Raw genomic sequence first — 24,022 nt, forward strand, 5'->3', positions numbered from 1 at the left:
CCATTTTAATAAATGAACTTCTGACAAATGGATTAATAAGAAGTGAAAATAATTATGTTTAGCATAATTGAACCAGATGTTATGGTAAAATCTGCATTTCATTTCATTTTCCAAAGCAATCCTTTAGGAGGGGCACTATTCACTCACCATTTCGTGTATGCAGAAGCTGAAGCCAGGAAGATTAAGTTATTTATTCAGTATTGTGAAGCTCAGAAGTAGAGAAGCCAGAATTTCTTTTTTTTTTTAAGATTTATTTATTTATTTGAAAGTCAGAGTTACACAGAGAGTGGAGAGGCAGAGAGAGAGAGCGGTCTTCCATCCTATGGTTCACTCCCCAACTGGCCACAACAGCAGGAGCTGGGCCGATCAAAAGCCCGGAGCTAGGAGCTTTCTCTGGGCCTCTCACAAGGGGGCACGGGCCTAAGGACTTGGGCCATCCCCTAATGCCTTCCCAGGCTATAGCAGAGAGCCGGATTGGAAGGGAGCAGCTGGGTCCAGAACCAGCGCCCACATAGGATGCCGGCGCCTCAGGCCAGGGCGTTAACCAAATGCACCACAGCACCGGCCCCAACAAGCCAGGATTTCAACCCAGGATTCTGATGTGTTGGATCCCTACTTAATAACCACTATATTCTTCTAGATTCAAACCAATCTACCATTCAAGGTTAAGTATAACTAGAGTATCTTATTGAGGATGTCAATTACTTACTGAGGAGTTTAGAATTAATATGGAAGGGCTTGAGAGCCACTAATGTTTCTTGAGAAGGAGAGTTCTTAAAAAGTGGTGCTTTTGGGGCTGGCGCTGTGGCACAGTGGGTAAAGCTGCTGCCAGAAGTGCCAGCATCCCTTATGGGCACCGGTTTGAGTCCCAGCTGCTCCACTTCCAATCTAGCTCTCTGCTATGGCCTGGGAAAGCAGTGGAAGATGGCCCAAGTGCTTAGGCCCCTGAACTCATGTGGGAGACTCAGAAGAAGCTCCTGGCTCCTGACTTTTGATCGGCTCAGCTCCGGCCCATGTGACCAATTGGGGTGTGAACCAGAGGATGGAAGACTTTCTCTCACTCTCCCTCCCTCCCTCTCTCTCTCTCTCTCTCTTTCTCTCTCTCTGCCTCTCCTTCTCTCTCTGTGTAACTCTGACTTTCAAATAAATAAATAAATCTTTTTTTAAAAAGTGGTGCTTTAAAAGTAGTGTTTTGGTGCTTTCTAGAGAGAAGAAGCAGAACTTTCAGAACAAGCGACTGTGTCTTTCCTGCACTGGTTTGTGTGATCCAACCAAGATCACAGGGTGTCGTAAGTTGGGCTTTCTTGTGGTCCATGACCTTTCTTGAGTTCATGCAGCCAGTCTTTGGGAGGTGCTGGCATGGGAAGAGGACACAGGGTTTTGACTTTTCGGAAAAGTTCCAGGTAAACTTGCTATAGTTGCCTGAAGGCTGACGGCCAAATCACTTGGCCTTTAGAAGCTTCCAGAGGTCTGATCTTATTTCCCTGTCTTATTTAAGTCTCTTTAGGTCTTATTCTAGCTCTGCTTATTAGATGTACAACTGCTTTAACTCCCCTGAACTTTTAAAATCCAGTTGTTCCTCCTCAGTTCTCTACACCAAAACCCCCACCCCACAAAATTTGGGTCTAAAACAACTCAAAAGAAGTATAGAAGGTTGGGTATAGTTTTTTTTAACAACAAGTAATTCTAGCTCACTGTAACAAATCAACACAGAGACAGGCAATGGAAAAGTTAGGTATTTCCCTCAAGTCCCTGGTCATTCTATTTTCAGGAGGTAACTGTTATATATATATAATGACAAATCTTTTTCCATACTTCCAAAAACATTTTAAAACAAATACACACATCTATAGAATTTTGTTGCTTTTAGACAAAAAGGATAATGTTATGCATGTATTTTTACAACACCATCTTATTTCACCCTCATATTGAAAACAAAAACTTGCTTTGTTTATCTAACATTATGAAGATTATGGTTTTTACTCTAGGTCAATAACCATTGGGAAAAGACCAACAGACTTGAGTATATGAAAATAAAAATCTTCTAGATGAAAAAATAAATCTAATAAGGACACTAACCTTTTATCTGGCATATCATTTGCAAATAATTTCCCCAGATTGTTCTTTATCTTGACCTTCATTTTGCTGCCTTTGTCAGAGAAAATGTTTGTATCATCTTGTACTGAAGGACACCTTATTAAACAAGACAGAAAACCCAGATGACTTGAGGGACAATATAGGCATGATTAAAAACATATTAGCAGCCGGCGTCGAGGCTCACTAGGCTAATCCTCCGCCTAGCGGCGCCGGCACACCAGGTTCTAGTCCTGGTTGGGGCGCCGGATTCTGTCACGGTTGCCCCTCTTCCAGGCCAGCTCTCTGCTGTGGCCCGGGAGTGCAGTGGAGGATGGCCCAAGTCCTTGGGCCCTGCACCCCATGGGAGACCAGGATAAGTACCTGACTCCTGCCATTGATCGGTGCGGTGCGCCGGCCGCAGCGCGCTGGCCGCAGCGGCCATTGGAGGGTGAACCAACGGCAAAGGAAGACCTTTCTCTCTGTCTCTCTCTCTCTCTCTCACTGTCCACTCTGCCTGTCAAAAAAAAGAAACCTTTAAAAAACATATTATGAAAAAGATAAGACTTTTAAAGGGACTCTCTCCAGGAAGAGGAAATGGTTATATGTGGAAGTTTATAGAAGAAAGCCAGAATCCAGGTGAAGAAATATAAACAGCTACAATGAGAGCAGTTTGACCCAAACCTGAGAGTTTGTACTTAACAACCAACAGGAGATGAAAAAGAGCCAGTGGGGGACCATGGCGATAGTGACTAATTTTATAAATGAGAATTAAAGGCTGGAAAAATGACTTTTTTCCAGAGAAATAAAATCTTCACCTATTTGACTGAAGTACTAATAGTGGTGGTGGTGTTGGTGGTAATCCAGACCATCAGATATTCCTGAGGCCACAACACTGCCAGTAAGATCACATTTGAGGTAGAGCACCTCTGAGAGTTTCCTCAGTGGTTGGAAACTTTACAAAACCCCTAAGTGCCTCACAGTATCCACCAAAGTCTCACCTGAGCTCTCAGGCTTCTGGATAAACTGCCCTTAGTCCACGAAACTTTTGTAATAGCTTTGGCAGTTGTGTGAGCAGAAACCTTTGGACCCTCACAGTGAGATTACGCAGTACATTCCTGGTAATCACTCACTGTGTGACCTTGGGCAAATCACTTTCTGTCTCTGAGTTTCAGTTTCATGTTTGAAAAAGAAAAAGGTTAATACTGACGTCGAAGGTTTTCAGGAAGATTAAATCAGATGTGTGTGAAAGGCTTTTATGAAATGCAAGGTCCAATAAAAATATTGGTTATCATTCTGATGACAGCTTAGGCAGATAAACAGCCTGAAGTAAAACAGGCATGCCAAGCAGTAGCTTTGCCCTACCCTTGGCATTTGCAGACCATTTTGGTAAAGAGAGGAGAGGCCGTGTGTTATATGGCTGGGTGGTCTCCTCATACCATGCATTTCATCCATGCAATCATGGGGCACAGATTCTGATGGCATGCAGTGAGGTTATGTCTACTAATTAGATAGGATCACTAGACAATTTTAAATTCAGATCAGAAAGCTCCAAAGACAGTATGTTATGTTATCTTTGCCAAAGCTAAGGAAGAGACCAATCCTTGGGGCTCTAGGATGTTCCAGTGTATACCATCAAAAGGGTCTGAGCTCTCAGGGGTTATGCAGAACATAACCAGACTAGTTGAGGGTGAGTGAGTAGCATAGGTCCCTGACCCTGATCCCACAGCTTAACACACAGCAGGAGCCCAAGAGTGTTCACTTACAAGACTCAAATGTAAAGCATTTCTGATAACTACTAATTTCGTGCATCTTTGCAAGAACTTAACATAAGAGACACTACTATCACTATCATTTTATGGATGAGGGATTGCAGATTAATGGAGGTTAAGGGAGCATCAAGGTCTCACTTAGCTAATAAGTAACATAGTTAGGACTTAATCCCAAGTCTTCTTACTCTAAAGATGGTGGCTTTTTTTCCATGACAACACTTAGGTTGTCTGCCAACTTTTATTACAAATAATAATGATTAGCATTTATTGAGTACTTGCTATACTCCAAGCACTGAGCTAAACCCATTATCTCACTTAATCTCCTCAACAATTCTACATGATTTACTCCTCATTAAGGTGCCCACTTATAAATGAGGGAATTGAGACACAGAGAGGTAGAGCAACTTGCTCAAACTCACACAGAATTTGAACCATGAACCCAGCATAACATTATACTAAGAGCCTTTAAGCTATAATACTCTACTGATTCTCAGTTAAATTTAAAGAAAAGTTATTTTCTCAGTATTCTAGTATTAGCAAATCGGTTTTGGAACCCAGATCCTGGTTCTGAAAATTTGCTCTATCCATCACAATCTGTGGCAGCACCAGGGGTCAAAAAGGAAGAGCTCTGTTTGAGGAAGGTGTTCCTGGGGAGTTGGGAGTTTAGCTCTCCAGCTTGGGATGTGGGGAATGTGATTCCTTGTGGTGTGGATTTTTGGAAAAGATTTGAGAGGGACCTGTTTCCCTGTCCTCAGGGGTTTGTAATAAGCACATGTTTCTTATCCTGATGAGAAAAGAGAGGAAAACACAATGGACAACTATATTGGGAGAAAGCAATTTGCTGAAATGAGGTCACAACCGTGCAAGCTTTCAGCAAGGAGAGGTTTTCAGCTTTTGCTTGCCTGGTGATAATCTTCTTAGGAAAGGACAGGGGAGTTCATAATTTTCAATTTATTTATTTGATGTAGTCATTGGAAGTCACCCATCTTTGGTTTGGCAGTGATAAGATAATAAATAAGATACATCATCTGATCTCCTAGATTTATGAGCAACAATGTGCCAATTGCAATTGCCTCAGGGTATCTAAGAATAATGAATAAACATAGGAAAGCAGCAAGGCAATGAGCAGGATTTAGAATCTTCTTGGTTGGGAGAGTATTTTCTAAGCAAATAACGAGACCCCTTTGATAGAAGTGTTGTACTTGAGTGCATACACCAGAGCCAGCCAAGCCTGGTGATTCAAGGGGCATCTCATTCATTAAAAATGGTATCATGGTCATAGTTTCAGGTCTCCAACTCACAAGATGAACCATCTTATAGAAAGACAGGGGAATGTGTCGAAATAATCAGGCTTCAGGGCATTGCAATGTTGTTTCCTAAATAAGCTTAGAAGATGGATGCATATTTCTTGGCCTAAGAACATGGGTAATGCAGGAGAGCTCTCCAGGGTGCTCAATTTACAGATTGGGAAACTGAGGTCATAACAGGACTGACAAGAACCCAGAACCTTTGACTATCGGTCCAGTGGTTCCTACCAATTTATCTTAGCTAGTTCTATTTAGCAGTAACCTCTGAGGTTACGTGGAGAGAGAATTTAGATATTTGGGAGGTGCTGCTTAACACCAATGTTTCCAAATAGACCAGAATAATGAAAGAGCAATGGCTATCAGATGCAATGGCTACAAGAGCAATGGCTATAAGAGCAATGGCTATAAGATGGCCAAAGTCCTTGGGCCCCTGCACGCACATGGGAGGCCTGGAAGAAGCACCTGGTTCCTGGCTTCAGATTGGTGCAGCTCCGGTCATTGCAGCCATCTGGGGAGTGAACCAGCAGATGGAAGACCTCTCTCTCTGTCTCTACCTCTCTCTGTAACTCTGTCTTTAAAAAAATAAAGTAAATGCTCTAAAAAAAGGTTAGGGGACAATCATCAAGATGAAACTTGCATCATAAAGTTCAGTCAAACTGAGGATAATGTTAAGGTTTTCTTGGTCACTATCTTTTTCAGAATCTCAGAAGTAAAAATTTTAAAACTGCCTCAAATAGTTCATATATTTGGCTAGTTTTAGCCAAACAACACAACAGTGATAATGCATGACAGCTTAATTCAAAATCATAACTAAAGTAAACTGAAATTAAAGTTTTTTCTCTAACTACACTGCCAGGCATGTGTTTTGTTCTCTATAAAAGAAATTCAGTTTCCTTTCTCTCTGTCTCTCTCACACACACATACACACAATTTTACTAATTGTTTTAGTAAATAATCGTGTTATTATACATTTGTTGTTCTTCATGTTGCAGGCTAAATGAACATCAAAAAATACATAATGGTTTTTAACTTATGAAAGTTAGTTATACATATTTTTCCCAGAGAAACCCTTTATTTAATAAGTACAAATTTCATAAGTACAACTTTAGGAATATCGTGATTCTTCCCACCATACCGCCCTCCCACCCCCATTCCCACCCCTCCTCCTTCCTCTCCCATTTCCAGTCCCATTCTCCATTATGATTCATTTTCTATTAACTTTATGCACAGAAGACCAACTCTAAACTAAGTGAAGATTTTGACAATTTAGACACACACACACACACACATACACACAACGCTGAGAACAAATTTTAAAGTTAATTCTCATAGTAGAGCTCATTAAGGACAAAGGTCCTACATGGGGAGTTAATGCACAGTGACCCCTGTTGTTAATTTAACAATTAACACTCTTATTTATGATGTCAGTGATCACCTGAGGCTCTTATGAGCTGCCAAGGCTATGGAAGCATTTTGAGTCCACAAACTCAATCAGTATTTACACAAGGCCATAAGCAAAGTGGAAGTTCTCTCCTCCCTTCAGAGAAAAGCACATCCTTCTTTGATGGACACTTCTTTCCACTGGGGTCTCATTCACAGAGATCTTCACGTAGGATATTTTTTTTTGACACAATGTCTTGGCTTTCCAGGGCAATCAGTTTTAACATTTGTAACATGAGAATAATAAAATCTGCCTAGGTGCAGAGGTGTTGTATAGAATGCCTAAGTTATGGAAAAGTTCTGGAGAGATGGTCAGAACCATGGATCACAGACTACTCCTTGCATTATTTTCCCATCATTCACCATCCTCCAAAGGCTTTTGGTTTTCTTCTTTATATTGTTTTCATTTTGTGTTCAGAAACTTTTCTTGCACAGATACTATGTGTAAAATTCATGTCAGATGTAATGGGAGATGGAGAGATTGATCTTGACAAGGGCAGAAAGGCATCTGGTTAAACAACCAACAAACAATAGGAAAACACAAATTAAGGATCCCTAGATATATAAATAATGTGCCGAGGACCAGTGATGGGGGAGCCTTTGCTTCTAAAGCAGCCTACGAGTGAGTCCCATGTCACCAACTCTCATGTTTTCCCAATTAGTGCTGACTTCCTTCAGCATACCCTTCCCTATGCCTCTTCCCTACCCATAATGCGTGTAATCAGAAAGTATATCAAGTCCAAACTTTTCTGCTTGACCTTCCAGGATCTTCCCATTCTTCTCCAATGATCATTTCTTTTACCAGCCAACAGAATCCACTACCCATGATCCTTAGGCCTTCATTCCTAACAGAGCTCAAGCCCCTCATGATATCTTCCACTCTCCACACCATCCTCCTTCCCATGTCTGTTTCTATTCTTATCTCTATTTATTTGCCTATTACAAGCCAACTTTCTCATCCTTTGTGTCTTAGCTATAACTCTTCTTCACCCTCCCTCAGGATCTATCTCTTCTGAACACCTAGTTCACATAGTTTTCTTTTAACTATTAAAATCTGAGATTATTTCAGGCTGTTTGTCCCTTAATTTGAAAGTCGATAATTACGGATTTTTTTTTTTGCTTCAATAATCAGTACCTATAGTCTCACACTAATTGAATGCAACTCAGAGATGTCCTTTGGTTGCCAACATACTGATATTTTGGGAATGTTGAAATAATTTCAGCCACATATGAGGGGTTTTTCAACCTGCTTTTAACAATATAAACTTTTTCCAAAAATGCAATTCACTTGGGACCCACAGCATCAGAAAAAAATAAAAGTAGAGCTGTTCTGGGTGAAATGAGAAACCACCCCTTCTAGATAATTCTTAGGTTATTTCCATGCAATACTTTAGGATTCCATAAAGTAGTTTTACAACACATGTCTCAAAATACCAGTAAGCCAGAATATGTTAAAATCAAGATGCATACTTGGTGACTGATGACTGGGCACTATCCTAACTCAGAGACCAAAGGGACCTTGGGAAGGTTACGTGGCTATGGCTTGGGCAAGCTATTCAAAGTTAGTTTCATAATAAGGACTAGGAGTTACAATAATCACCCCAAGAGAGAAACAAAGAAATATTCCAAAGCTTTTGGTACGTGGTAAGGACCTTTCCTGCTTAGGGAAGGCCAAAGTCCTAGTACCTTCCTTCAGAAACTCCCTACTACTGTGTTTAAGCCTCTCCACTGCCAAGGGTAACAAATCCTCTTGTCTGAGAACCTGCTTCTCTCAATGTCAATTTTCTATGATTTGAAACTATTTCCAATAATCATATTACTGTGTTTTTCTCTGTGTCTGGCATCCAAAGAGTCAGACATTTTCCTGGGGGAATTTAGTCCTTTTAAAGAAAATATGAGCACATATTTTAGTACCCATGTAAGATACCACTTTGGTCCTTTCTGGGAACTCAAATGAAGGTCTACATCTATTCAGAGGGCAGGATAGTAAGCATGAATTTTTTTTTCTGAGAGATTCTCAGATTGTCACACATCTCAGTTTCACCAACACAGAAATACACCACATTTGGGATGACTTGTAAGTTACAAATTATACTCTCCACAATTTAGGTCCAAAAAGATGTTTCGGGAGACATCTGCATTGTAAGGCTAGCCCTACAGATTCTGAATTTTAGTAATTAGCTAACCAGTACTCTTTTTAAGTGTTATGTCTGTATTAACATATTTAATTCCTACAATAATCCTAGGAGATAGATATTGTTTTATCTCCATTTTACATGATACTGAGGCACAGAGAAGTTAAGAATAACATGCCCAAGACCAGACAACTAGGTACTTACACAACTATGATTTAATCCTAGGCATTCTGAATCCAGAGCATGAATTATTATTTATGCATTGTAGTCTCATGTCCGCTTCTTTTTCTTAATAACATATTTTCAAGGATTTATTTATTTGAAAGGCAGAGTTTCAGAGAGGCAGAGATAGAGAGGTCTTCCATCTGCTGTTTCACTCCCCAAATGGCTGCAATGGCTGGAGATGGGCCTATCTGAAGCCAGAAGCCAGGAGCCACTTCCAGATCTCCCAAGTTGGTGCAGGGGCCCACGCACTTGGGCCATCTTCCACTGCTTTCCCAGGCCACAGCAGAGAGCCGGATCAGAAGTGGAGCAGCTGGGACTCGAACCGTCACTCATATGGGATACTGGCACTGCAGGTGGCGGCTTTATCCACTGAGCCACAGCTCCAGCCCCATCATGTCAGCTTCTTACAGATGAAGAAACCAAGGCCTTGAGAAGCGAAGCAAATTGCCCATGTTAGTGAGGTGCTTTTCTACCAACCAGAAAACAGTCAGTCTTAAGCCCCTTATTGACTTTCTCCTGCTTTCTAGGGCCTGAGCCAATGTGTAGCCAGTTGGTAGAAAGAATTGTCTGTAAGGTTATTGGTTTGCATTCAAGTCCTTTCTTTGTTATTAAATATCTCTGTGACCCTGTGGAGGAAAATTCTCCCTCTCTCGGGGTCTCAGTTTCCCCAACTGAAATATGATGATGCAAAAGACTACATCTCATGCCTTTTCCAGTCCAAATCAACGTATTCTTGATAGACTTGATGTACGTTAAAAAACTCCTCTATATTTTTTGCATTTGATTATATAGCACATATGTCTTCATTTAATATAATTCTTCCCAATGTTCTTGTAAAATCAGCTCCCCAGCAGAGAGTACTCCTATATCCATGTGCTTTCAGTGCACTGGGGGAGGGACAGCTGAGATATATTCACTCCAGTTCCAGAGCCACTGATTTTATAGATGTCACCAAAGGTCTTTGCTTTGACATTTTAGTTTCAGCCTCATTCTCTTCAATGCCACAGAACCAGTATTCTGTCTTAGCTACTGCTTAACTCTATGGTGCTGGGGAAAGAAAAATAAACAATGATAGAGGAAAAATAGGCTGAGTATATTCCATGTATTCTCTAAGGCTCTTTGCTCATTTGGGGAAAAGAAAAGAATCAGTAAAGTTAGAGCAAACTAAAATCAGTTTCTGCTCATACATTGTTTCTTTTTTTTAAAGATTTATTTATTTACTTGAAAGAATTACACAAAAGGAGAGGCAGAGAGAGGAAGAGGGAGGGAGAGAGAGAGAGAGAACGAGAAAGAGGTCTTCCATGCACTGGTTCATTCCCCAAATGGACGAAATGGCCAGAGCTGGGCCCATCCAAAGCCAGGAGCCAGAAACTTCTGGGTCTCCCATGTGGGTGCGGGAACCCAAGCACTTGGAAGGCAGCTATGCTCACCACTACACCACCAACGCCTCCTGGCCCAAGCACTTGGAACATCTGCTGCTGCTTTCTCAGGCCAAAGAAGAGAGGTAGATTGGAAGTGGACCAGTCGGGACTTGAACCAGCACCCTTATGAGATGCCGGCGCTGCAGGTGGTGGCTTTACCAGCTGTGTCATGGTGCTGGCCGCCTTATGTTGTTTCTAAGATCATGTCACTCAGCAACCTCAATGAGTGGTTGAGGAAATTGAGGCAAAGAGACAGGAAGACCTTTGCCTGAGATCACAGTAAGTAAGTAGTGAGGTTTGGACTAGATCCATAGTACCTTGTTAAACTTAGAGACTCATACCAGTCATATTAAGCTCCTAGGTCTGTCCTCTCATTCCTAAAATAAAAAGAAAAGTCATTTCTCTATCCCTGAGTTGTTATTGCTGATCTGAAGAGGCAATAAATGTGAGAGTTGTTTGGAATGATCACTTCTTGTGATTGTAGAAGTAGGAGAAGTATCAAAACACTGGAAACCTGAAAAAGGCTGTCTGAGGTGTGGGGTCCTAAAATGGATTGAGACAGGGGACAACTTCAAAAAGGAGAGCTGGGGATCTCTTAATGTAGACTTCCCCTTGCTACCGGATGATTTGGACAGTTTGGTTTGTTTATAATTAAATCAAAACCCTGCCTATTTGGTTTATCAAATACTTACATAGTGTTCAGACCAAGCTGATTGATCACCTCCGGGGAACAATGCTCTTTCAGCCACGAGAGGGTTCCACTAGAGCAGATGATCTTCTACTTTTAAAGCCTCTAGATGCCTCAGTGAGAGTACGGTTCCATGAAAGTTCACTTTGTTGTTTTTCATTTAGATTTAATAAGGTAATTACTGTCTGTTATTTAAATGTTATTGGGTTATTAAAAGCATTAACAATTTCTTTCCTTTCATCATGTTTGTTTACTGTCTATTTGGGAACAAAATGTGATTAAGTAAGCATTATTGAACATATTTTTGTCTTTGTGCTATAGATGTTAATTTAATTTTGAGTGGTAGCTCAAGACATTGTCACAATTTTCCCGCATGATCTTGGGACTATCATTTAACCTTGGTCATCCTGAATAACCAACCAGCCAGGAAGGAGACCCCTTAATAACCTGAGCACTGGCCTTACCGTTAAACAAAAGTACAGTGTTGTGGGGGGATGAAATGGACCTCTTATGTATAGCAGCTGCCATCCATTTTATGTTTGAGGAACCCAAGGGCAGAGAAAAAGGGAATTGCTCATGAGCCCACTATGAGTGGCTTGTAAAGACAGGCACTGGATCTAATCTATTTTCCACAGTCTCCTCAATATTGAATATAATTCCAGACTCAAAAAATGGCAGTTAGAAACTATCGTGGACCAACTGACACAATCCAGGACTCCTGACTTCCAGTTGAGAGGTCTTGTCATTTAACAATAATTTTAAGGAGCCTTAAAAATCACATGGTCATAGGGAACCATGGCCTGAAAGAAATGAAGCTGCGAATGAGACAATTTTTCTTTTGGGAAAAAAAATAACAAACTCTCCCACCTACTGTAATCCTCACAATCTCAGTGCTGGTCTTCATGCTCCAGCTCCTTACAGTCCCAAATAGGCTATGTTGTGTAACAAGGCGGATGAAAGATTTTGGGAGTGAAGACTTAAGGAGGAGTGGCAGCTGATACAACCAGTCCAGTGTACTGTTACCCATTTTGTTTTTCTAGTTTTATTATCTATTGTTACACAACAAATTATACAAGACTTAGCATATTAAAACAATGCACATTTATTTTTCACAATCTTGGGGGGTCAGGAAACAAAGCATGACATAACTGAGTGCCTCTGGAACAGGGTCTCTCAAGGCTACAATTAAGGTGTCAGCTGGGATTGCAGTCATCACGAGTTTTGGCTAGTGTAGGATGAGCTTTGAGGCTTGCTCAATTGGCCGCTGACATGATTAATTCTTTACTGGCATTTGGACTCAGGGCCTTAGTTCCTAACTAGCTGTTGGAAGGAGGCATCCTTCAGTTTCCTGCCATGTGGGCCAGTTCGTGAAATAGCAGCATGCATCATTAGACCAAGAAAATGAACGTGCAAGACAGGGTAAGCAAGAAGTTATGGTATTTTATAATATAATTTCAGAAGTGACATCCTATCACTTTTGCCACATTTTATCCATTAGAAGCAAGTCACAAGTTTCAGTCCATACTCAAGGGGAGAGAATTATGCAGGGATATGAATATGGAAGGTAGGGATCAATGCATACCATCTAAGAAACTATCTATCACATTGGATTTTCCCAGCCCCAGCCTTAGCTTCACACAAGATAAGAACTACATGTTCTTAGGGGCAGTGGACAGCAGTGGTCAGAACATTGGAGAAATCTGTTGTAGTCACTCCTCCCACTACTTATTGCGTGGTCTTTGGTGACTTGACTTTCTTTGCCATATTCATTGTCCTCACAAGCAAGACAGAGGTAAAGAACCTACCCTTAGAGAGTAGTTGTGGGAATGCAATAAGATCATGGATTCCAATGATCTGATAATCTAGCAAAGAGATGATATTCATCCTCACAGCAGCTACAGCAGTGCTAACTCATGTTGCATGGGGTGAGGAAGTATTACACACAGAGATTTTTGTGGTTGCTTTCTAGAGACATTATCCTCATGTAGGTTATACAAATGGTGACTATCAGAAGTGCGATGAAGGAAGTGAGCAGGAAGTGCTTTGGCAGACTGTTGTCTGCAATTCCATTATTAGTGTGTAACTGCTTTTGTTTAAGGCAGAATTAGAAAATGGAAACCCTGGAATCTCATGTGGCCTACAGGGATGTTTTCTTTAGTTTATTAAATGTTTTAAATGCATTTTAGAATTGGAAGATTTATTAGAACCCATGATTCTCAATGTATACAGAAAACTTGGAAGACCTGATAACCTTGAGTGAGCACAGTAGCAACATGTGGACTTAGATGAAGTATTTGCTTACAAGCTTACCATAGTCCCTGCCACTCACCAAAATATACAGGTATCATTTTATATTCAGCCTACTCTCATTACAAACTTTACTTTTCCAACCACTATAGGGATTGAAGTTAGTATTCACTTGGTAATATTTTGCTCCCCATCAGTCCCTCAGGAAAATATTAGCATCTCTTGGGACATACAGAGGCAACACAAGGCCTCCTGTCAGTCATTGACACCTCAGGGTGAATGAGTGTCTCTGAAACTTTCCTATGTACAGCATTTGATGGGGAAAGAGGATAGATCTCCTGGAGAGAGCAGGCATAAAGGTACAAGGAGAAGAGAGTGAGAGATGGCTTTTCTAATTGTGTCATTCATGGTGTATTATGTTATTTACTAGAGGATCAGCCAGGATTAAATAGTATGTTTTAGGGTGTATGGTGGCAGTAAGGCCTATGGAGTAGACCTTGAAAAGGAAGACAGATGATAAAGCTTAAATCACTTGAATCTGGTTGGATTTGATATGATTTTCATAATGTTGGGTTGATAAAAGAAATAACAGGGGTGAGTGTTTTGTCTAGTGGTTAAGACACCAATTTAGATGCCCACATGCTGTATCAGAGCCTGAGTCTGATACCTGGCTCCTGCTCCTGATTCCAGGTTCTGGCTAATCCAGACCCTGGAAGCAGCAGTGATTGGCTCCAGTAATTGGGTTCCTGCCACCTGTGTGGGAGACCTTGATTGAGTTCTCAGTTCCCAGCTTTAGCCCCAGCCATTTCAGGCATTTTAGGAGTAAAAACAATGGGCAGTTGATAAAGACCCTGTTGCTCTGTGTGTGTGTCTCTTTTTAAAATTCATTTATTTATTTAAAAGGCAGAGTTACAGAGAAAAGAGACAGACAGACAGACACACACACACACACACACACACACAGAGACATACAGACAGAGAGATCTTCCATATGATGGGTCTCTCTCCAAATGGTCACAAAGGCCAGAGCTGGGCTGATCTGAAGCCAGGAGCCAGGAGCTTCTTCGGTATCTTCTGTGTGGGTACAGGGGCCCAAGCACTTGGGCCATCTTCTGCTACTTTCCCAGACAGATTAACAGAGAGCTAGATCGAAAGTAAAGCATCCATGACTCAAACCAGCATCCATATGTGATACTAGCACTGCAGGCAGCAGCTTTAATCGCTATGCCGCAGCGCTCGCCCCTCTCTATATTTTTCCCTCAATCTCTCGCTACCTAGAATAAATTAATATATAATGTTTTTAAACTAGTAAAAGTGTCTTTCCTTTTTTATGTTAACTGCCTGCTTGTCCTGGAGCACAGTATGTTTAAAATTACCATATAATCAGACTTCAAGCTCCTCCTTCCATAGAAAAGTGTCTCTGCTGAATCCTTAACCACTGAAGATTTGAGATGCACAGCTTGCTCCTTTCTGGACCTCTGTTTTCTTATTCATAGATGTAGGAATTTGTACAGTGTCAGAGAATCAACCAACCTTCCTTCCTTCCTTCCTTCCTTCCTTCCTTCCTTCCTTCCTTCTTTCCTATGTGTATTTTACCACTACTGTGTTCTATAAATGTCAAGTAGATGCTCTTGTTTTTTATGGCATTGTTGAGTTCAATATATTTGCTAAATTTTAAGAATGGTTTATTTCTTTTGAAGGCAGAGTTACAGAGAGAGAAGAAAGCAGACACACAGAGATTGTCCATCTACTGGTTCACTTCTCTAATGGTTGCAATGCCCAGAGCTGGACCAAGCCAATGCCAGGGGCCAGAAGTTTCATCTGAGTCTCCCATGTGGATGCAGGACCCTGAGTACTTGGACCATCTTCCACTGCTTTTCCAGGTGCTTTAGCAGAGAACTGGATCAGAGATGGAGCAGCCAGGACTCAAGCCAGCATCTGTTTGGGCCAGTCCCACATGTCAGAGAATCTTAAATTTCAAGGATGGAGTCAATTGGAAAGAGAAACCAATTATGTGTTATGCACAGCTATGTGCCTTATTTTGCAGAGAGAGCCTATATATTTTATCAGTTTCAAAGGAATATTTTTTCCTTAAAATGGAATCAATGAATTAATCATTGATTCCTTCCACATTTAATACACATGAATTCTCATTCATTTGAAAACTATTTTTGAGCTCCTATCTTTCTTATTACTTTCATTCTAGTTAGGAAGATAGCAACAAGGAGAATAGGTAGAGCAATTATGTTAGGTAGTGTTAATTGCTAAGCAGGATAAAAGTAAAGCAGAGCAGACTGTCAAGTATGGCCAAGGAAGACTGGAAGTAGCTGAGAGTGAGCCATGTGAGTAAATGAGGGAATACAGAGAGTGGCAGCTGCAAAGGTCTTTATGTATATGGAATGTTCAAGGAACAGCAAAGAAGTTTGAGAAGTTGAATTGAATGAACAAGGCAAAGAGTAGTGGGAGATGAAGCCAGATAGGTGGTAGGGAGATCTTAAAGGGTCTTGTGGTTCACTTCAAGGAATTCTTAGTGTCATTATCACTGGTACTCTTTAAACCACCTCTGGTTTCCTTCAGCCATTTCAGATGGCTCTTCAAGCTGACTTCACTTTGTTCCTCTGGGCCCTGATTCAGTCATTGAACTCCTGGGGTGATTAAGGCTACTGCTACTGCCTTGCCTTCCTGCATGGTTCTTATGTGTTTTCCTCATGGTTATTCTTTCAGAGGTCCCTACAAAGCAAGGCCCACACATTTTTGCATCGCTGAAGTCCCCACAACTAGCTCTGTGTTGACAAAATATATGACTGATAAGAATCATTTAGCTGAATTTTGTTGAAGGAAATGATTTTCCTACCTCAAGCCTGCCTCTCTGGGGCTTATGAGTTGACAATGCTCTTTTAAAATGATAAGTGTTGTGGTACAGTGGGTTAAGCTGCTGCTTGTTCAAGCTAAGTGCCAGTTCAAGTCTTAGCTGCTCTTCTTTCAATCCAGCTTCCTGCTAATGCACCTGGAAAGGCAGCAGATAATGGACCAAGTGCTTGGGCCCCTGCACCGACATGAGAGACAAGTATGAAGTCCTGAGCTCCTGGCTTCAGCCTAGCTCAGCCCCGGCTGTTGAGCCTTTTGGAGTGTGAACCACTGGATAGAAGATTGATCTCTCTCTCTCTGCCTTTCAAATAAGCAAATAAATATTCAAAGAAATGATAGATTGTGATGATCAATTCAGGTTACCCTCCCTTTATGGCCAGAAGTTAAGAGTCACAAATTCAGAAATTATTCAAATGGTAATACTATTCAGCCCAACCTTCTCCTAAGCTAGTGCCTGTTAGACTCCTATCATGTGCCAGACATGGTGCTAAATGATCTATTTTAACCTTTAGCATGACCATCTTTGCAGATAAGGTGAGAAAACTAATGCCCAGATAGTGAGAATCAGAAAGAATTTGCCTGACACCACACAGTTTGTCAAAGGTGATGTGTGTTGCTGATACTGTGGACTACATAAATGGGGATGGAATTTACCCTCCTGCCATCCCAGCATCAGCTCTCATGCTCAATGTAACATTAGCAAGATGACTCTAAGATGTGAGGGGTGGAGCTTGGGGCCATTGCTCAGACTCAAGAGAGGTTCACTGTTCAAAATAATGAAGGTACTCCATTTAGAGTGGGTAGAGCTCAAAACTTATCCCCTTTCCCCCTCTTTCACTAGACATGGCACCTTGGCACTACCCACTGACTCTGACATTGTCACTGGAAGAAAGGCAGTTTCTAAGTGAACTCTGAACACAGCTCCAGAGAAGCAAGGAGCTATGGGCCTGCTCTGCAATTCCCAGATCAAGAGGATAGTTGTAGTTGTCAGCAGAATACATAAGGAACCCAGGGAGACCATGGCCATGCTCTCCACAGCACCAGAGTTTTGGAGATCAAAGTAGAAACAAAGAGAGTTGCCATGGAGACTACCTATGAGCTTTCCATACCTAGGTGCTAGTTATGACAAGATTGAGGCACTGATAGACTTGGAATTGTGCGAGAGCAGATGTTCCCTGGACTTGAGGGCTGCAGGTAGAGTTGGAATGGTGAAATAATGTATTTAAATGTCTAATTTTCCAGGGTCGAGAAACTGGGCCTAGAAAAGAAACATTGCCAAACCCTATTCACCTTTTTTATAGTCCACAGCCATTCCCATCCTTGACTACAGTTCAATTCCTGGAATTTACCAAGTATCTAATTGCTCAGATCTCACATGAAAAACTGTTTCATGTTATGGGACCCACACTTTGGTGGGGATACATTAAATCAGGAAATTTTACAGAAGGGAGTGAGCAGGCTGATGAGTGAGATCCTCAAGACCCATGGGGAACAGTTGAAGGAAATGAGGCTGTTTGGAAGAAAAGAAAACTTGTGGGGATATGGTATCCAGAGGCTTTCCATAGGGTAAAGCAAATGGCTATAGTGTGGGGATACCAAGGGAACAAAGAGCAGATCTGTGGATAGACTCCACAGAGGTCCAGAGTTCAAAGTTTAGCCCAAGGAAATGAGCCATTTCTGGGAGCAGAGATCTCTCCATTGCTGGATTTGATTAGGAAATTGAAGCATATCATTTCATGTATTCCATAACCCTGAGATTCTGTTGTTTGTGGTCAGCTACCAAGAGATGAATCAAGGGCTTGAGATTCATGAATCCTGAGGCCTTGTAATGCTCTTTGGATCTCAGATCCTGCCTCTTGGCTAGTGTGGGAATACAGTCAAGGCTCAAACTCTAAAAAAAGTACCAATACTGCTTGTGGAATATTTCATGCCCACTTTGGCAAACCTCATTCTTTCAACTCATAAAGATCTACCATAATTTCTACCACACTGTCCCTGCCCCAGGACTCCTAGAGATATTCAAATGAAGAAGCCATGGAAGTCTGAATTTTCAGGGTTTCTCTTGAACCCTCTACCTCCTTTTCCTTTAGCCTGCCTTATTTCCTTTCACCAGTAGCCACAAAGAGTATGTGTATCTGTGGGTTCTGGTATAGTGGTGGGAGGCAGTAATTTCCCTTATGAAAGCTGGCCTGCAGGCAAGCTGAACACCTCCACTGCTCCTCAGAGATGAGAACTCACCTCAAGTGCACTCATTGCTTAAAAAGCTTCAGTTTCCACTCATTTTACTCACCATTTAATTTTCTTGAATTTGACAGGCAAGAAAAATATGAGGAGGGGGATAAAAGGAGAAAACAACCCAGAAAGGGCTGAAGGGTGTGTGTCGGGTAGTGGGGCACTAAAACCTCTGCTATGTAACCAGCCAACAGTGATACTGCATGTTTATGGACTTCAGTTGCCATGGAGACAGTTCTGTAACTCCAACTGGTGGTGAAATTTCATACTGCTTGTGGTGGTGAACGATATTTCAGTCACTTAGGGCTACTTTTAAAGAGAACAAATAAAGTAGCTGAGGGGCCCTTTGTCTTGCTGGCAACAACCCGCACTGTTTCAGTCCCACATGCCAGTCGTTTTCCAGTTTTCTGTGTGTAGCAAAGTGTTCCCAATTATTCTTTGAGTGGAGCTGGGCATTTACTCCTATCCTCAGCCCAGAATGGCTAGGCATGAGGCTCAGAGCGAAATGAAAAGGAAGTAAATAAATAAATAAAAGGCCCCTTTTGGGGTGGAAAGCCTGTGTGGAAAATTTCAGGTTGGAAAGCCTATTTTCTGAGAAAGTAAAGAGCTGAAAGGAAGGCATCTATTCACTAGCACACAGTTCAAAGGCTAGGGTATGTCCTTTGCTTTCTCCTGCTTTCAATCTTGCTTTCTCTCCAACGCATACACACATTTGAACCTGCATGCGTGCACATGCACTCCCATGCTCAATCATGTCTTTCCTTCTCAACACTTGCATTTGCATGCATGCTTGTATAGATTCATACTTCTACATGCTCTGCCAGCAATGTACACCTTTGATTGGGCACAAAATTCATTCTCATGAAAAATACATGTTTGCTTGAACATACACATTTACACATTCACACATGTGGCTTGGCTTACACACAATTCACTCATACATTTCTGGAGACATTTTTTTTTGACAGGCAGAGTGGACAGTGAGAGAGAGAGAGACAGAAAGGTCTTCCTTTTCCGTTGGTTCACCCTTCAATGGCTGTTGCGGTCGGCGCGCTGCGGCCGGTACACTGCGCTGATGCGAAGCCAGGAGCCAGGTGCTTCTCCCGGTCTCCCATGTAGGTGCAGGGCCCAAGGACTTGGGCCATCCTCCACTGCACTCCCGGGCCACAGCAGAGAGCTGGACTGGAAGAGGAGCAACCGGGACAGAATCTGGCGCCCCAACCGGGACTAGAACCCAGTATGCCAGTGCCGCAGGCAGAGGATTAGCTTATTGAGCCCGGCGCTGGCCAACATCTTTAATAGATAGTAGGATGAACCATAGGAAACAGCCAGTGTTAGAGTGTTGTGGACATTTCCTACAATTCAACCTATACATTTACATTCATTCATACACATCCATGCAGACACACATACTATCAGCCACATTTACTGTCTTAAAGATTCTCCGGATTTCATAAGCCCACACATATCTGTATTTCCTCTTTCATATCTCTTCTTATGCACTTTCAAATACATTAACTTACATAAATATCCACACACAGTTATTTTCCACATCCCCATTTTCACATCTATCCTCTCCTACATACATTTGCACACCTTCCTCCATTTTGTCAGACCTAATCATGCATACTCAGTTACACACACTGACACACTGAAATTTGAACATCTATATACATTATATCATTCACCCAATCGCTCATATGCTCACCATAGAAGCATTCTGGACTCAGAATTTTACATAAACTTTAGTTTCCATCTGTGATCTCACTAGGTTCTCAAAAGCCAACTTGGGGAAGGATGCAGGAATAGGACTATTCCTATTAGGTGAACTAAAACAGAGAGAGCAATGATTAGCCCAAATTCTCAAAGGATTAAGAAGAGATTAGAACCCAGATGTTTTGATGCTATATATACAGCTACTGCACCTATGGCACCCGCCTGTCATGGGTAGAGACATTTTGGTTGAAAACACTCTACATGAGGGATTGATATCGTAAATCTCTGCCTCTGAAGAACCCTGTGGCTTGAAGGTGATATCTCTGGCACCTTTTCTATGTTACGTAATACTGGGAGAGAGGTCATTCCAATTAACTGGGTCAATATTTCCCTTGCATTTCGTGTCCCTTTTTGCTTTCTTAATCCTTTAATTCTCTCCCATTCTGCTTTGTTAGTCTCGGCAGTGTGCAATGCCAGCCTTTGCTTTATGATACTCATCTTTCAGATTACTTACAGAGTGAAAACAACTCACCTGTATGGTGTCCAGAGGATCAGGGGAATCCAATATTTGTCCTGAGGATGAAGCAACTTAACTGTGCTGCTCGTACTCTAGAAAAATTGATGGGGAAATCATTTCTCAGGGTCAATTGGACATTCAGAAACAAAAACTTCAGAAAGTTCTTTGTGGTAGTAGATTTCTGAAGTCAAAACTATCCAGAAATTGCTGACCCTAGATGCTTCTGAAAGTAGAATATTTGGGATTGAACGTTAGAGCCAGAAGTCTCTGGAGTCAGAGGATTTGGATCTGAAAGAATGTTAGAAATAATGAGGGGCTGGCACCGTGGTTCACTAGGTTAATCCTCCGCCTGCGGCGCCGGCATCCCATATGGGTGCTGGGTTCTAGTCCTGGTTGCTCCTCTTCCACTCCAGCTCTCTGCTGTTGCCCAGGAGGGCAGTGGAGGATGGCCCAAGAGCTTGGCCCCTGCACCCGCATGGGAGACCAGGGGGAAGCACCTGGCTCCTGGCTTCGGATCAGTGCAGCACCAGCCGTGGCGGCCATTCGGGGAGTGAACCAACGGAAGGAAGACCTTTCTCTCTCTCTCTCTCTCTCTCTCTCTCTCTCTCTCTCTCTCTCTCACTGTCTAACTCTATCTGTCAAATAAATAAAAAAAGAAAGAAATAATGAGAGAGCACAGAAATATTTTGTTGTAGAGGTAAGGTGCACCTGCCTAGGTGCAACCAACCTAGGCAGGCTAGCTTTCATTTGCATGACCAAATCTGCTCTTCACCTCCCCACAACCAGCTCTCTGACACAGGAAGCTGACTTGGACCTCAACAGATTCCAGTGCGCTCTGACTACTGAGTGGTCTTACTCATGGGAACACCTGGCAGGAGATAGGAGGAACGGAAGAGAATGGAGTCAAGGTCTTTATTTTCTGAGCTTCCTCTTCACAGTATTACCTTGAGCTGGCTGTCCCTCTCAACCAAAGACCACATTTCCTCTCAACGTAGACCTCTTTTTTATTTATTTGACAGGTAGAGCCGCATACAATGAGAGAGAGAGACAGAGAGAAAGGTCTTCCTTCCTTTGGTTCACTCCCCAAATGGCTGCTACGGCTGTTGCTGCGCCGATCCGAAGCCAGGAGCCAGGTGCTTCTTCCGGGTCTCCCACGTGGGTGCAGGAGCCCAAGCCTCTGGCCATCCTCCACTGCCCTCTCGGGCCACAGCAGAGAGCTGGACTGGAAGAGGAGCGACCAGGACTAAAACCCGGCGCACACATGGGATGCTGGCGCTGCAGGCGTAGGATTAACCAAGTGAGCCATGGCGCCAGCCCCCAAAGTAGACCTCTTTACAGGATTCTTGCTTTCTAAATTTTAGTAGCTCCCTCTTCCCACACCTTCAGGCTTAACCAAGGTGACACAGCCCCTCTATAAGTACTGTACTATGCCTTGTGGCTTCCGTACAATCCTCTCATACTTTGTAAATAGTTTTTGAACACCTAATCAATGCATGCTGTCTGTTTTCTCGTGAGACTACAGTGCAAGGGAAACTTGTAGGGAGCACGTCTGTTACTGTTCCTCTGATTTCTAGATACAAGTTATGGAGAAGAGGAACTTGGTTAGATTTTTCTGTGTTAGTCATGGTGTCCTAAAATACCTTCTCTTTGTTACCATAGGGATTCTCTAACAGTGACCTCTAAGCCATACTCAACATATGTATGTGAGTGCATTTCTTTTCTTTTTTTTAGCATTTATTTGCTTATTTGAGTTACAAAGAGAGAGGGACACACACACACAAACACACACAGAGAGGTAGAGAGAGGGAGGGAGGTAGGGAGAGAGAAAGAGAAAGAGAAAAAGAGAAAGAGAAAAAGAGAAAGAGAAAGAGAGAGAGATATCTTTCATCCATTGGCTCACTCCCCAAATGGCTACAATGGCTGGGGCTGGGCCAGATCAAATCCAGGAGCCTGAAACTCCATCTGGGTCTCCATAATGGGTGGTAGAGGCCTAAATGCTGGAGTTGTCTTCCACTGCCTTTCCCAGGTGCATTAGCAGGGAACTAGATCTGAAGTAGAACAATGGCTGGTGCTGTGGTATAGTAGGTTAAACCTCTGCCTACAGTGCAGCATCACATATGGGTGCTGGCTTGTATCCTGGATGTTCTTTTTCATATCCAGTTCTCTGCTAATGGCCTGAGAAAGCAGTGGAAGACGGCCCTAGTCCTAGGGCCCCTGAACCCATATAGGAGACCCAGAAGCAGCTCTTGGCTGCTTGCTTCAGATTGGCCCAGCTCTGGGCATTGCAGCCATTTGGGGAGTGAACCAGCAGATGGAGGACCTTTCTCTCTATCCCTCTCTGTCTGTAATGCTGCCTCTCAAATAAATAAATAAATAATATTAAAAAAATAAGTGGAGCAGCTGGGACTTGAACTGGTGCTCATATGGGATGCAGGAGTTGCAGGCAGTGTGACTTAACGTGCTGCACCACAACACCGACCCCATGTGTGTGGGGAATTTCTAAGCTACAGACACATTTTAAGGAGTCATAATCCCACTCATTGTGGAAATGTGTCATTTCTCTCATTTAAGCTTGCATTCTACTTCATGTCTTTCATGAGCAGGACCCAAGGTCTAGCTTCCAAGTTGATACATGTTCATTATCAGCTCTGGGAAGGGCCCAGAAACTAAAAACCAAAAACCAAAAACCAAAAAACAAAAACAAACAAAAAAAAACTATTGATGACACTTGGCAAGACTGTTTGAGGGAGGAAAAATGCTGAGGAATGTTATGATAGGGTAGGGAGCAATCACAAAGGACAGGCTTTTAGCTCCAACAGCCAACATTTCCATCAGAGTTGCCTGAGCCTACTCATGATGTTGATTGATGTTGCCCTTCCTAGTGTCAAGAAGGTAGAAACAAACCTAGAAAATGAGAGTTATTTATTTAAGAAAAGTTGCAGAGCAATTTGGGGCTGAAATAATTTGAAGACTTAGGAACCCTTGATTCCTGATGCTGGCTACACCATTCCCGATTACAGCTCTTGAATTCCTCACTCTCCTGCCTCATTCTTACACTTAGAAGTATGGATGGGGAGGGGCATCACTTTCTCAACCTCACTCACTACCAAGGTGTCCACCAGTATTCTTCATTTTTAATTTTTCCATGGAATGTTGAGAAGGGCAGTTTTAGTTACCTTACCTTGGCCTTTTTTCTTTTTTCCTTTTCCCAGGAACCCGATTTTCCCTACCACCATTGATGGTAAGAACACAATTCAGATGAGAACCTTGAGACTATTTGGATGAGAAGGCTTCAGACTGTGTTCCATCAAGGTGTTTCAGGACTACCCTGGCAGTGTGAAGGAGACTATAAGCAGGTAGACATCTGTGCCCCCTAACCAT

General features: G+C 42.3%; 1 long non-coding RNA gene across 6 annotated transcripts in view; it reads left to right on the plus strand.

Annotated features, from left to right (window-relative positions):
- LOC149119628 (uncharacterized) overlaps nucleotides 1–24,022 on the plus strand; it is a 61,200-nt gene that overhangs the window by 11,460 nt on the left and 25,718 nt on the right. For 2 of the 6 annotated variants that reach the window (XR_016227702.1, XR_016227700.1), the window contains exon 3: nucleotides 23,854–23,997. The exons of 1 other annotated variant lie outside the window; for it this stretch is intronic. This is a non-coding gene — a long non-coding RNA (uncharacterized LOC149119628). Of the gene's footprint in view, nucleotides 1–15,008; nucleotides 15,192–16,299; nucleotides 16,497–21,660; nucleotides 21,905–23,853; nucleotides 23,998–24,022 lie in introns of those variants that run through there. 3 more of the 6 variants (XR_016227701.1, XR_016227707.1, XR_016227704.1) reach the window with 3 other exon arrangements.

This window comes from Oryctolagus cuniculus, chromosome X, assembly GCF_051225735.1.
Source record: "Oryctolagus cuniculus isolate XC-2025 breed Fujian yellow rabbit chromosome X, ASM5122573v1, whole genome shotgun sequence".
NCBI classification, from domain to species: domain Eukaryota; kingdom Metazoa; phylum Chordata; class Mammalia; order Lagomorpha; family Leporidae; genus Oryctolagus; species Oryctolagus cuniculus.